Source organism: Eucyclogobius newberryi, unplaced genomic scaffold (genome assembly GCF_026437365.1).
Source record: "Eucyclogobius newberryi isolate DKJ021-1_F unplaced genomic scaffold, fEucNew1.0.hap1 SCAF_211, whole genome shotgun sequence".
NCBI lineage: Eukaryota > Metazoa > Chordata > Actinopteri > Gobiiformes > Gobiidae > Eucyclogobius > Eucyclogobius newberryi.
In genome coordinates this window covers 62235-75214 of record NW_027315848.1, presented here as the reverse complement: position 1 = coordinate 75214, position 12980 = coordinate 62235, and the positions used below count along the sequence as shown (strand labels likewise).

The following is a 12980-nucleotide window of genomic DNA, read 5'->3' as shown; positions in this document are numbered from 1 at the left end:
TCTGAGCAGATAGTCACACTGGACAATGTCAGTGTAGCCTTCAGTTCTACTGTAAGAAACCTTGGAGTCTTATTTGACCAGGAGCTCTCATTTAAAGCTCATATAAATCAAGCTTGTAAAACAGCTTATTTCCATTTGCGCAACATAGCCAAAATCAGAAGAATCCTGCCTAAAAGTGATGCCGAAAAACGTATCCATGCATTTGTAACGACTAGATTAGACTACTGTAACTCCCTGCTTGCAGCGTGTCCTAAAAGCTCCATAAAAAGCTTTCAACTGGTTCAAAATGCAGCAGCAAGATTACTAACAGGAACAAAAAGAAGAGAGCACATTACGCCAGTGCTGAAGTCTCTTCACTGGCTCCCTGTCGAGTTTAGAATCAAATTCAAAATTCTACTCTTGACCTACAAAGCCATAAATGACATGGCCCCATCCTACCTCAAAGATGCTCTAGAACCATATCATCCAAACAGAGCTCTTCGCTCTCAGAATGCCGGCCTTCTGGTGGTGCCAAGAGTCTCTAAAAGCACAGTAGGAGGTAGAGCGTTTAGCTCCCAAGCTCCTGTGTTATGGAATCAGCTCCCGACCCATGTTAAATATGCTGACACAGTCTCTTCATTTAAGTCCAGGCTTAAAACATTCCTCTTCGAAATCGCTTATGGTCAGACTAGTTAGGAACAGAAACATAAACCCACAGCTTCAGCTACGCTGCCCTAGGAGTAACTATGCTGGGGGAAGTATGACAGCTTGAGCACTATCCTCTTCTTCTTCTGACTACTTATGCTATCAAACAATATTTATTTTTTGATTCCACTTGCAAACTGTTCACCGCCTTCTTTTTCTTTCTCTCACTCCTGAGGACCTGTGGACCCAGATGCCCCTCCCCTGGTGAAGTGGTCCCTGCCCTGTGTGGACGGTCCCTCATCTGCCTGAGGGGTGGGTCCAGCTTGCCCCCGACGGTCCCTCATCTGCCTGACGAGTGGGTCCAGCTCGCCTCCAACGGTCCCTCATCTGCCTGAAGAGTGGGTCCAGTTCGCCTCAGTCGGTCCCTCATCTGCCTGAAGAGTGGGTCCAGTTCGCCTCAGTCGGTCCCTCATCTGCCTGAAGAGTGGGTCCAGTTCGCCTCAGTCGGTCCCTCATCTGCCTGAAGAGTGGGTCCAGTTTGCCTCAGTCGGTCCCTCATCTGCCTGAAGAGTGGGTCCAGCTCCAGTCTCCCTCGTGTCCGTCTGTCCGTCTGTGAGAGTCGGATCTCTCCTTCACTGGAACTCCTCCAGGTTTCTACGCTTTTTTCCCAAAGAGGTTTTTCTTGTAGTTTTTCCTGGCCGAGAAGGAGAGTCTAAGGACAGAGGACCCTGGGACATCGTCCCTCGCCACCACAGACATTGTCTGACTCCCTCGCCACCACAGACATTGTCTGACTTCATCGCCACCACAGACATTGTTGATTCATTTCTCCCTGTGGCCCTCAGAGGCAAATGTTGTTGTGATTTTGGGCCTTACAAAAATAAATTGATTTGATTTGATTAGAGCACAGTGCTTCTGTGCAAGATCCCAGTTCTGCATTACCTTTGAATCTAGATAACACATTTTGAAGCAATTTGAGTCATTTAGATGTATATAGCCCCGTAGGTATAATGCACTGGCCCCCTAAACCAGGTATTTTAGGTTCAAGTCCCATCGAAGGAGAGCACTCAGCAGAGTGGCGCAGCGGAAGTGTGCTGGGCCCATAACCCAGAGGTCGATGGATCGAAACCATCCTCTGCTAGAATGTGTTTATTTGCACTGATGGCTTTTCTAATCAGGATTAACCAAGCTAGTCAGCAAAGTTTAGGTTTATTCTCAAGTGATGCCGATATAGATGATGGAAGCTGAGTTTCAGCGCGAGCTCCCAGTTCCACCTTCCATTTAATCGAGCAGCACTTTTATTTAATCCATCCTACATTGTCATTTCTTTTTTGGGGGGAAAAATAGCTGAGAAGGAACTCTTTCAAGACTATGTTACTTCACAAGTAATCAAAGTCAACGCTATGTTTAAGTAACTCTCTTGTCTTTAAGATAATGGTCCAGCAATCAGCACCTAGTAAAATTGCATACTCATGCTGAACCAACAAGATGTAGGTCAAAAAAGAACTATGGTTACACATTTTGAAGCAATTTGAGTCCATTAGGTGTACAAAACCCCATAATTATAATGCACAGGACAATAGCCTCCAAAATCCCGTATTGTGGATTTCAGGTCCATGGTCTTATTGGCTGAACGACAAGCAACATACAAATCACGAGACTTTTTCCATTTAGAATGGGCTTCTTTCAATTACATGCAGAATCAAACACTTTTAGATTGGATTAAAAATGCTTGCTAACAAGCTGATTCCCCAAATATGCACTGTTTGGACTGTTCCTCAACTCTCAAACATCACTGAGGTCTACTTTATAATTCAATCAGTTGCTTTGTAATCCATCCTATATGGTCTAGCGGTTAGGATTCGCAGTTTTCACCCAGGTGGCCCGGGTTCAACTCCCGGTATGGGAATATCCTGCTCTTGGAAGACTTGTATCCACATTACGCACAGGACATGTTGTGAAAACAAGTGTAAAAACCTTCAATTGGTGTCCAGCGAGGCATAGAAAAATATCACGCATTTGGGCGCAGCTTTAATATCTAGTAGTCGACCTTTAGCTTTTCCATGCAGTCTAACAGTTGTTGGATTTGAATGCATCCCTTCACAGGGACACGAACCTAAATCTAGCCCCTTAGACCACTCGGCCAGAATATCTAGTGGGGATCCAACACAAACTCAGAATGGCCAGATAGTGCTTCTTACCCAAAATGTTTTCATGCACTCAGTCAAATGCTTTGTTTGAAACAAAACAATATCTCAAATTTGAGAGCAAAATGAACTGTATTCAATATCAAGAAATACTTCTATTTAGCAAAAGCAAAATACAAATCACGAGATTTGTTGCACGTAGAGTGGGCTTCTTTCCATTACATGCAGAACCAAGCACTTTTAGATAGTAAAAATGCTTGCTTAAAAGCTGGTGCCCCAACTGAGCACTGTTCCTTAACCTCTCCAACATCCATGAGGCTTATGTTACACTTCAATCTTTTACACTTGATTCTTACATTTCCCATATGCTCTAGTGGTTAGGATTTCTGTCAACTGGAATTGAATCCTGTCAGCAACGTCTGTTTGGGAGCACAACTTTCAAGCTTTCGTTCCATTTTATAAACCAGCATGTTTCATTTCTCAGCATTTCTTTCAGATCAAGGGCATGTAGGAAATCCTGGGTTCAGTCCCCTGCAGCGCCATTCAGTAGTCTGTTCATGGCACAAAGGGAAAGGTGTTGTCTCCAAACCTTGCTTGGAAAAAAATCATGACAGGCAGTAGATGGGGATGTAGCTCAGTGGTAGAGCACAGTGCTTCTGTGCAAGATCCCAGTTCTGCATTACCTTTGAATCTAGATAACACATTTTGAAGCAATTTGAGTCATTTAGATGTATATAGCCCCGTAGGTATAATGCACTGGCCCCCTAAACCAGGGATTTTAGGTTCAAGTCCCATCGAAGGAGAGCACTCAGCAGAGTGGCGCAGCGGAAGAGTGCTGGGCCCATAACCCAGAGGTCGATGGATCGAAACCATCCTCTGCTAGAATGTGTTACTTTTCACTGATGGCTTTTCTAATCAGGATTAACCTAGCTAGTCAGCAAAGTGTAGGTTTATTCACAACTGATGCCGATATAGATGATGGAAGCTGAGTTTCAGCGCAAGCTCCCAGTTCCACCTTCCATTTAATCGAGCAGCACTTTTATTTAATCCATCCTACATTGTCATTTCTTTTTTGGGGGGAAAAATAGCTGAGAAGGAACTCTTTCAAGACTATGTTACTTCACAAGTAATCAAAGTCAACGCTATGTTTAAGTAACTCTCTTGTCTTTAAGATAATGGTCCAGCAATCAGCACCTAGTAAAATTGCATACTCATGCTGAACCAACAAGATGTAGGTCAAAAAAGAACTATGGTTACACATTTTGAAGCAATTTGAGTCCATTAGGTGTACAAAACCCCATAATTATAATGCATAGGACAATAGCCTCCAAAATCCCGTATTGTGGATTTCAGGTCCATGGTCTTATTGGCTGAACGACAAGCAACATACAAATCACGAGACTTTTTCCATTTAGAATGGGCTTCTTTCAATTACATGCAGAATCAAACACTTTTAGATTGGATTAAAAATGCTTGCTAACAAGCTGATTCCCCAAATATGCACTGTTTGGACTGTTCCCCAACTCTCAAACATCACTGAGGTCTACTTTATAATTCAATCAGTTGCTTTGTAATCCTTCCCATATGGTGTAGCGGTTAGGATTCCTGGTTTTCACCCAGGTGGCCCGGGTTCAACTCCCGGTATGGGAATTTCCTGCTCTTGGAAGACTTGTATCCACATTACGCACAGGACATGTTGTGAAAACAAGTGCAAAAACCTTTAAATGGTGTCCAGCGAGGCATAGAAAAATATCACGCATTTGGGCGCAGCTTTAATATCTAGTAATCGACTTTTAGCTTTTCCATGCAGTCTAACAGTTGTTGGATTTGAATGCATCCCTTCACAGGGACACGAACCTAAATCTAGCCCCTTAGACCACTCGGCCAGAATATCTAGTAGGGATCCAACACAAACTCAGAATGGCCAGATAGTGCTTCTTACCCAAAATGTTTTCATGCACTCAGTCAAATGCTTTGTTTGAAACAAAACAATATCTCAAATTTGAGAGCAAAATGAACTGTATTCAATATCAAGAAATACTTCTATTTAGCAAAAGCAAAATACAAATCACGAGATTTGTTGCACGTAGAGTGGGCTTCTTTCCATTACATGCAGAACCAAGCACTTTTAGATAGTAAACATGCTTGCTTAAAAGCTGGTGCCCCAACTGAGCACTGTTCCTTAACCTCTCCAACATCCATGAGGCTTATGTTACACTTCAATCTTTTACACTTGATTCTTACATTTCCCATATGCTCTAGTGGTTAGGATTTCTGTCAACTGGAATTGAATCCTGTCAGCAACGTCTGTTTGGGAGCACAACTTTCAAGCTTTCGTTCCATTTTATAAACCAGCATGTTTCATTTCTCAGCATTTCTTTCAGATCAAGGGCATGTAGTAAATCCTGGGTTCAGTCCCCTGCAGCGCCATTCAGTAGTCTGTTCATGGCACAAAGGGAAAGGTGTTGTCTCCAAACCTTGCTTGGAAAAAAATCATGACAGGCAGTAGATGGGGATGTAGCTCAGTGGTAGAGCACAGTGCTTCTGTGCAAGATCCCAGTTCTGCATTACCTTTGAATCTAGATAACACATTTTGAAGCAATTTGAGTCATTTAGATGTATATAGCCCCGTAGGTATAATGCACTGGCCCCCTAAACCAGGTATTTTAGGTTCAAGTCCCATCGAAGGAGAGCATTCAGCAGAGTGGCGCAGCGGAAGCGTGCTGTGCCCATAACCCAGAGGACGATGGATTGAAACCATCCTCTGCTAGAATGTGTTACTTTTCACTGATGGCTTTTCTAATCAGGAATAACCCTTTAGGCGACAGAGATTATGGATGAAATAAATGTATGAATAAAAAACTTCCTGAGATACAGAGAACTGAAGCCGGGGCACAGCTCTGGGTCGGCAGTGCCCCTGGAGGCCCGTAGAAGCTCCACACTCCAGTTGATTCTTGGATAAAAGTGCACCCAGCCGGTCTCGAACTCGCGTGAGGCGGAGCAGGGATCACCCACCCCGCACACGGCCAGACTTTGCCCGGCCAGGGAGCACCTTCTGCGGGTCGGAGGCTCCGGGTCGGAGCCCCTGGATCCTGGAGCCCTCACCGGGCCCCGAACTCGGCTGCCGGAGGCAGTGCAGTGCCTCATGGATAAAGGTGCACCCAGCCGGTCTCGAACTCGCGTGAGGCGGAGCAGGGATCACCCACCCCGCACACGGCCAGACTTTGCCCGGCCAGGGAGCACCTTCTGCGGGTCGGAGGCTCCGGGTCGGAGCCCCTGGAGCCTGGAGCCCTCACCGGGCCCCGAACTCGGCTGCTGGAGGCAGTGCAGTGCCTCATGGATAAAAGTGCACCCAGCCGGTCTCGAACTCGCGTGAGGCGGAGCAGGGATCATCCACCCCGCACACGGCCAGACTTTGCCCGGGGAAGGGCCACTCTGGCTGGGCATGGCCTCCACTGAGCACCCCCTGGAACCCCTGGAGCCCCCGGAGCAGCTCCAGAGCCACCCCCCACTCTCCCCAGATTCTGCCCGGGGAAGGGCCACTCTGGCTGGGCATGGCCTCCACTGAGCACCCCCTGGAGCCCCCGGAGCACCTCCAGAGCCACCCCCCACTCTCCCCACACTCTGCCCGGGGAAAGGCCACTCTGGCTGGGCATGGCCTCCGCCGAGCACCCCCTGGAACCCCTGGAGCCCCTCCAGAACCACCCCCCACTCCTCCAGACTCACCACGGGGAAGGGCCACTCTGGCTGGGCATGGCCCCCACTGAGCACCCCCTGGAACCCCTGGAGCCCCCGGAGCACCTCCAGAGCCACCCCCCACTCTCCCCAGATTCTGCCCGGGGAAGGGCCACTCTGGCTGGGCATGGCCTCCACTGAGCACCCCCTGGAGCCCCCGGAGCACCTCCAGAGCCACCCCCCACTCTCCCCAGATTCTGCCCGGGGAAGGGCCACTCTGGCTGGGCATGGCCTCCGCCGAGCACCCCCTGGAACCCCTGGAGCCCCTCCAGAGCCACCCCGCATTCCCCCAAACTCAGTCTGGGGACGGGCCACTCTGGCTGGGCATGGCCTCCACTGAACACCCCCTGGAACCCCTGGAGCCCCTGGAGCACCTCCAGAGCCACCCCCCACTCTCCCCAGATTCTGCCCGGGGAAGGGCCACTCTGGCTGGGCATGGCCTCCGCCGAGCACCCCCTGGAACCCCTGGAGCCCCTCCAGAGCCACCCCGCATTCCCCCAAACTCAGTCTGGGGACGGGCCACTCTGGCTGGGCATGGTCTCCACTGAACACCCCCTGGAACCCCTGGAGCCCCCGGAGCACCTCCAGAGCCACCCCCCACTCTCCCCAGATTCTGCCCGGGGAAGGGCCACTCTGGCTGGGCATGGCCTCCGCCGAGCACCCCCTGGAACCCCTGGAGCCCCTCCAGAGCCACCCCGCATTCCCCCAAACTCAGTCTGGGGACGGGCCACTCTGGCTGGGCATGGCCTCCACTGAACACCCCCTGGAACCCCTGGAGCCCCCGGAGCACCTCCAGAGCCACCCCCCACTCTCCCCAGATTCTGCCCGGGGAAGGGCCACTCTGGCTGGGCATGGCCTCCGCCGAGCACCCCCTGGAACCCCTGGAGCCCCTCCAGAGCCACCCCGCATTCCCCCAAACTCAGTCTGGGGACGGGCCACTCTGGCTGGGCATGGCCTCCACTGAACACCCCCTGGAACCCACGGAGCACCTCCAGAGCCACCCCGCATTCCCCCAAACTCAGTCTGGGGACGGGCCACTCTTCCCCGGGTTGCAGGCTCTGGGACTCCGGGGATGACCACCGGGGACCAGGCCCTCCCTTCGAACCCGGGGACCCACACTTAAGCACCCCCACACGGGCTACACACCCTTGGTTCAGCCCCCTGGAGGTCCGTGCCCTTGGTACTATACCATGGAAGTCCGTGCCCTTGGTACTCTGACTGGAGTACCAAGGGAACGGCCCAGCACTCACCACAGAGGCTCGCGCCGGCCCCGGCCCACCTTTCGTCCCCGGGTACCCACACTTAAGCACCCCCACACGAGCTACACACCCTTGGTGCAGCCCCCTGGAAGTCTGTGCCCTTGGTACTCTGAGCCACTTTAAAAGATAAAAAGCACCAGGACCCCAAGGCCCTGGCTCCCCTGTCCCCTACACCACACTTGGAGGCAGGGCCTTTGCCCTCCACTGGCTGCCCCCGCGCCCAATGTACTCCATAACCGAAGAAGAGAGGGGGACCCGGAGGCCGGCCTACTAGGGTAACAGGTTTAATTTAGAGCCGGGGCTCTGGACCACAAATGCCTACAACCCCGCAGTGCGCAGGAGCCTTCGAAGCTGGATGAAACCAGAACGGGGCCCTACGATGGCGGTGACCAGCCAGTTGATAGCAAAGTGAGCCCTGGACAGGCGCTGCATTTGACAAACTCAGAGACGAGGAAGGGACCGGAGTCGGACCAAATATATCATCTGGCGCTGTGTCCAGCGTGAGGGTGAGCCAGCGCAAATCAGGACCACAAATGCCTACAACCCCGCAGTGCGCAGGAGCCTTCGAAGCTGGATGAAACCAGAACGGGGCCCTACGATGGCGGTGACCAGCCAGTTGATAGCAAAGTGAGCCCTGGACAGGCGCTGCATTTGACAAACTCAGAGACGAGGAAGGGACCGGAGTCGGACCAAAAATATGCGCCGGCCCTGCCCCCCGCCCCGCGCAGAGCCATCGGACACGTTGAGGCTGAAGGGGACTGGCGCAGAGCCCTTGGGCCCAGGGGCTAAGCGCAGCCATCATCCTTCAAGCCGCGCCTCCTGCTGCGCGGGGGTGAGTGACAATGGGCCCGGACTGTGGTTCCGTCGGACGCGTTGAGGCTGAAGGAGACTGGCGCAGAGCCCCTGTAACAGGGGCTAAGCGCAGCCATCATCCTCCAAGCCGCGCGTCCTTCAGTGCGGGGGTGAGTGACAGTGGGCCTGGACTGTTGTTCCACCTGACGCGTTGAGGCTGAAGGGGACTGGTGCAGAGCCCCTGTGCCAGGGGCTAAGCGCAGCCATCATCCTCCAAGCCGCGCGTCCTTCTGCGCAGGGGTGAGTGACAGTGGACCCGGACTGTGTTCCCACCGGACGCGTTGAGGCTGAAGGGGACTGGCTCAGAGCCCCTGGCACAGGGGCTGAGCACAGCCATCATCCTTCAAGCCGCGCGTCCTTCAGTGCGGGGGTGAGTGACAGAGGGCCTGGACTGTTGTTCCACCGGACGCGTTGAGGCTGAAGGGGACTGGTGCAGAGCCCCTGTGCCAGGGGCTAAGCGCAGCCATCATCCTCCAAGCCGCGCGTCCTTCTGCGCAGGGGTGAGTGACAATGGACCCGGACTGTGTTCCCACCGGACGCGTTGAGGCTGAAGAGGACTGGCTCAGAGCCCCTGGCACAGGGGCTAAGCGCAGCCATCATCCTTCAAGCCGCGCGTCCTTCAGTGCGGGGGTGAGTGACGGTCCCATCTCCGGAGACAAGGGGCCAGGCGCGGGGGAAGCCAGTCAGACTGACGCCCCGCGCCTGGTGGGACCTCTGTCTCGGCCTCGCTTCCAACGTGTCCGGCGTGAGGTTAGCCGGAGCAAACCACAGCCGCAAAATGTAAACAAACCCGCAGTGCGCAGGAGCCTTCGAAGCTGGATAAAACCAGAACGGGGCCCTACGATGGCGGGTCTTGAGTGCCAATAGACCAAGCTCCTTGTCTGGTATACATAGAACCATGATTTGTACCATTTTCATGGTTGATTCATGGATCCCTGCTCCGCCTCACGCGAGTTCGAGACCGGCTGGGTGCACTTTTATCCATGAGGCACTGCACTGCCTCCGGCAGCCGAGTTCGGGGCCCGGTGAGGGCTCCAGGCTCCAGGGGCTCCGACCCGGAGCCTCCAACCCGCAGAAGGTGCTCCCTGGCCGGGCAAAGTCTGGCCGTGTGCGGGGTGGATGGCCCTGGGTCTGGGCGGCGCTAAGATCACGGAGCGGGTCACCTCCGCGTACAGCCCGTGGTCAGCGTGACACTGTGCTCTGCCCCGAGCAATCAGAGCAAACAGCAAGCTTCTGGAAGTGCCCGGGAGTCTGGTAAAATCAAGCCGAAAATAGACCCTCTCATGCCGGGTCTGAGTGGCGCTTAGAGCGCGGAGGAGCGCGGAGCGCGGGGCTCCATTCAGAGGCTCCGTGATCCGCCTTACAACCAGCTCTCACCTCCGCGTACAGCCCGTGGTCAGCGTGACACTGTGCTCTGCCCCGAGCAATCAGAGCAAACAGCAAGCTTCTGGAAGTGCCCGGGAGTCTGGTAAAATCAAGCCGAAAATAGACCCTCTCATGCCGGGTCTGAGCGGCGCTTAGAGCGCGGAGGAGCGCGGAGCGCGGGGCTCCATTCAGAGGCTCTGTGATCCGACGCTCACCTCCGCACCTCCGAACCATGACTTGACATTACGGCTGTGAAGGAGCCTTGGAAGATGGATAAAACCAGAACGGGGCCCATCGATCGCGGTTCTCGTGTGTCCGTCAAACGAGCTCCTTGCCCGGTAGCCGCACAACCAGGAAATGTACCTGTTTCGATTGCGAAAAACGTCATTCTCAAAAACCGCCCGCCCGTCCCTCCCAGCATTACCATTTTGCACATTCCGCGTGAGAGCAGCGTAAGAATTTCTCGGGAGCAGCGTGATTTAGCCCGGGATTCTTGAGCTGAACGCTTATTCCCACGAGCCCAAAAAACGACTAAGTCCAACGGTATATAGTGTACTATTGCCGAAAAACGACAGAGTCTTTAGGTATAGTGTACTATTTCGGTTTTTACTCTAAGTCCCTCAGGGGCATATGGTGCTATACTCTGATGGTCAGATCACCTCCAGGCCCCAGGGGAGTGCTTTTCTGGGGGCAAACAGTGCACTGATGATGGGGGATTATTTCATTTTGGTGTTTTTTTCACATTTTAACCCATTTTCACCCCTTTTGCTCACAACTTCATACTACGGCCCGGAAAAACGACAGAGTCCCTCGGGTATAGTGTACTATTGCCGAAAAACGACAGAGTCCCTCGGGTATAGTGCACTATTGCCGAAAAACGACAGAGTCCCTCGGGTATAGTGTACTATTGCCGAAAAACGACAGAGTCCCTCGGGTATAGTGTACTATTGCCGAAAAACGACAGAGTCCCTCGGGTATAGTGTACTATTGGCTGGAAGCTCGGTTTTTTTTTCTAAGTCCAGCAGGGGTATATGGTACTATATTCTGGTGGTCAGATCACCTCCAGGCCCCAGGGGAGTGCTTTTCTGGGGGCAAACAGTGCACTGATGATGGGGGATTATTTCATTTTGCTCATTTTGGTGTTTTTTCACATTTTAACCCATTTTCACCCCTTTTGCTCACATCTTCAAACTCGGGCCCTGATTACAAGTTCTGACCAAATGATGACAAACACGGTATTTATTATGTATTTTTTTTATTTTTCCAACTTATACATCCATCATTGGTGCCAGGCAGGTTGTGGAGAAAGCAGTGAAGAAAGGAGAGAGCCATCACAGAAAAGATGTCCATCCAGGGTCAAGGTACCCTGCACTTTTACATATCCAAATGACAGCATTTAAAGTTTTTTAGCGTATGGTTTCTCTCGTTGCATGGAACCGCACAGAGGCCAACGCCACACTGACGGCACCTGTACTTTGTTTGCCGCCTGCCTTTGGTACGAGAGCGGTCAGAGCACACGGCGCAGTCTGGACGTCCCTCTGCTTGACAAAGCCAATGACGCTCTGTGAGTCTCTGTGGCATTTCACCCTCCGGTCTTGAGCGCCTCTCTTGTTTTTTGGAGTGATCAGCCAGTAATGCATCAATAATGTTCTGAATGTAAACCTTTAAAGGTTTGTGTGGGCCTGGAGTGGATTTGGTGTATATGATGTGTGAGTTGACAATACTTATGCTTATAATGGCATTGAATATGCGATGATACCATTTCCGGGACCTGTGTGGAAAGAGGTATGTCTTCATCCTCTGGTCAGCAGTGTCCACTCCACCCATGTAGGCGTTGTACGTGTCGACACATACAGGTGTCACGGAAGCCAGTGTCATCTGTCTTGGATCGGATCCTCCTCTGAACACAATCATTTCCATGGACTGTGGACAACATGGTGAGACGTTTAGTATCGTGCCAAGCACAAGCCAGGAGTTTTCCCTTTCTGCAAAAAACTGGGTCATCTCCTTTTTTCAGCTGTAAGACACTTTTACCAAGGCATTTTGGCATCCCCAACCTGGTAATCCTTACCGTCCCACACAGTTCAGTTTCCAAATCTGCTAATTCATTTGCAATTACAGGCGAGGTATAGTAACTGTCCATGTAAATCTCGTGTCCTTTGCCCGTAAAGGGAGAAACCAACTCACGGACAACTGCGTGTGTTGCACTGATGTTGCTTGCATTATTTTTGTACTGTCCAGTGTGCATTGACCAGCGCAAAACATACCCTGAACAGCTTTCACTCAGGGCATACACTCTATAGCCATATTTGTCAGGTTTATTCGGAGAGTAACATTTTAGTGAAGATCTCCCCTTGAAAGCTATTGTCATTTCATCTAAAGAAAGCTCCTTGATTGGACTGTAAACTGCTGCAAATTTGGGAATAATCAAATCTATTATTGGGCGGACTTTGAACAGTTTATCGTGCCCGGGCTCGCCTGTTCTCACATAATCATTATTGTTGACAAAATGAAAGAACGAAAGAATGATTTCAAATCTGTTTCTTGACATTACATTTCCAAATCCAGGCGTTTGTGTAAGCCAAAATGTTCCCCAGTAATCCTCGATTTCAGGTTTCTCAACAAGGCCCATGGAGAGATGCAAAGCGAAGAAAGCTTTCATTTCGGTGACTGATACATCATACCACTCAAGAAATCTTGAATGTGGCTTCAGAATCATAGGTGCCATACACTGATGTGCATATCTATTTGTCTCATCAGTAATGAAAGTCCAAAACTGATCGGTCAGAAAGAGTGACAGAATATCAAATGGATTAGCATCCGTCAGATCCATCTCTCCTGTGTAGCCAACTGGGTCTTCAAAAGGTTTGATCCATGCCTCAAATACCTCGACCTCTCTCAGCATGTCCCAGCTCTCATCCACCGGGCAAGTTTTACTGCAGCCACTGGTTCCACTGGTTCCTCGCCTCCGTCTGTCCTTTGCACCTGTCCGTTGTTT

General features: G+C 51.5%; 1 non-coding gene across 1 annotated transcript; it reads left to right on the top strand.

The window, feature by feature from the left end:
- The first annotated feature begins 4349 nt into the window (after positions 1 to 4349).
- On the top strand, positions 4350 to 4421 carry trnae-uuc (transfer RNA glutamic acid (anticodon UUC)). Its single transcript has one exon. It is a non-coding gene; the product is annotated as a tRNA-Glu (tRNA).
- The last annotated feature ends 8559 nt before the right edge of the window (positions 4422 to 12980 follow it).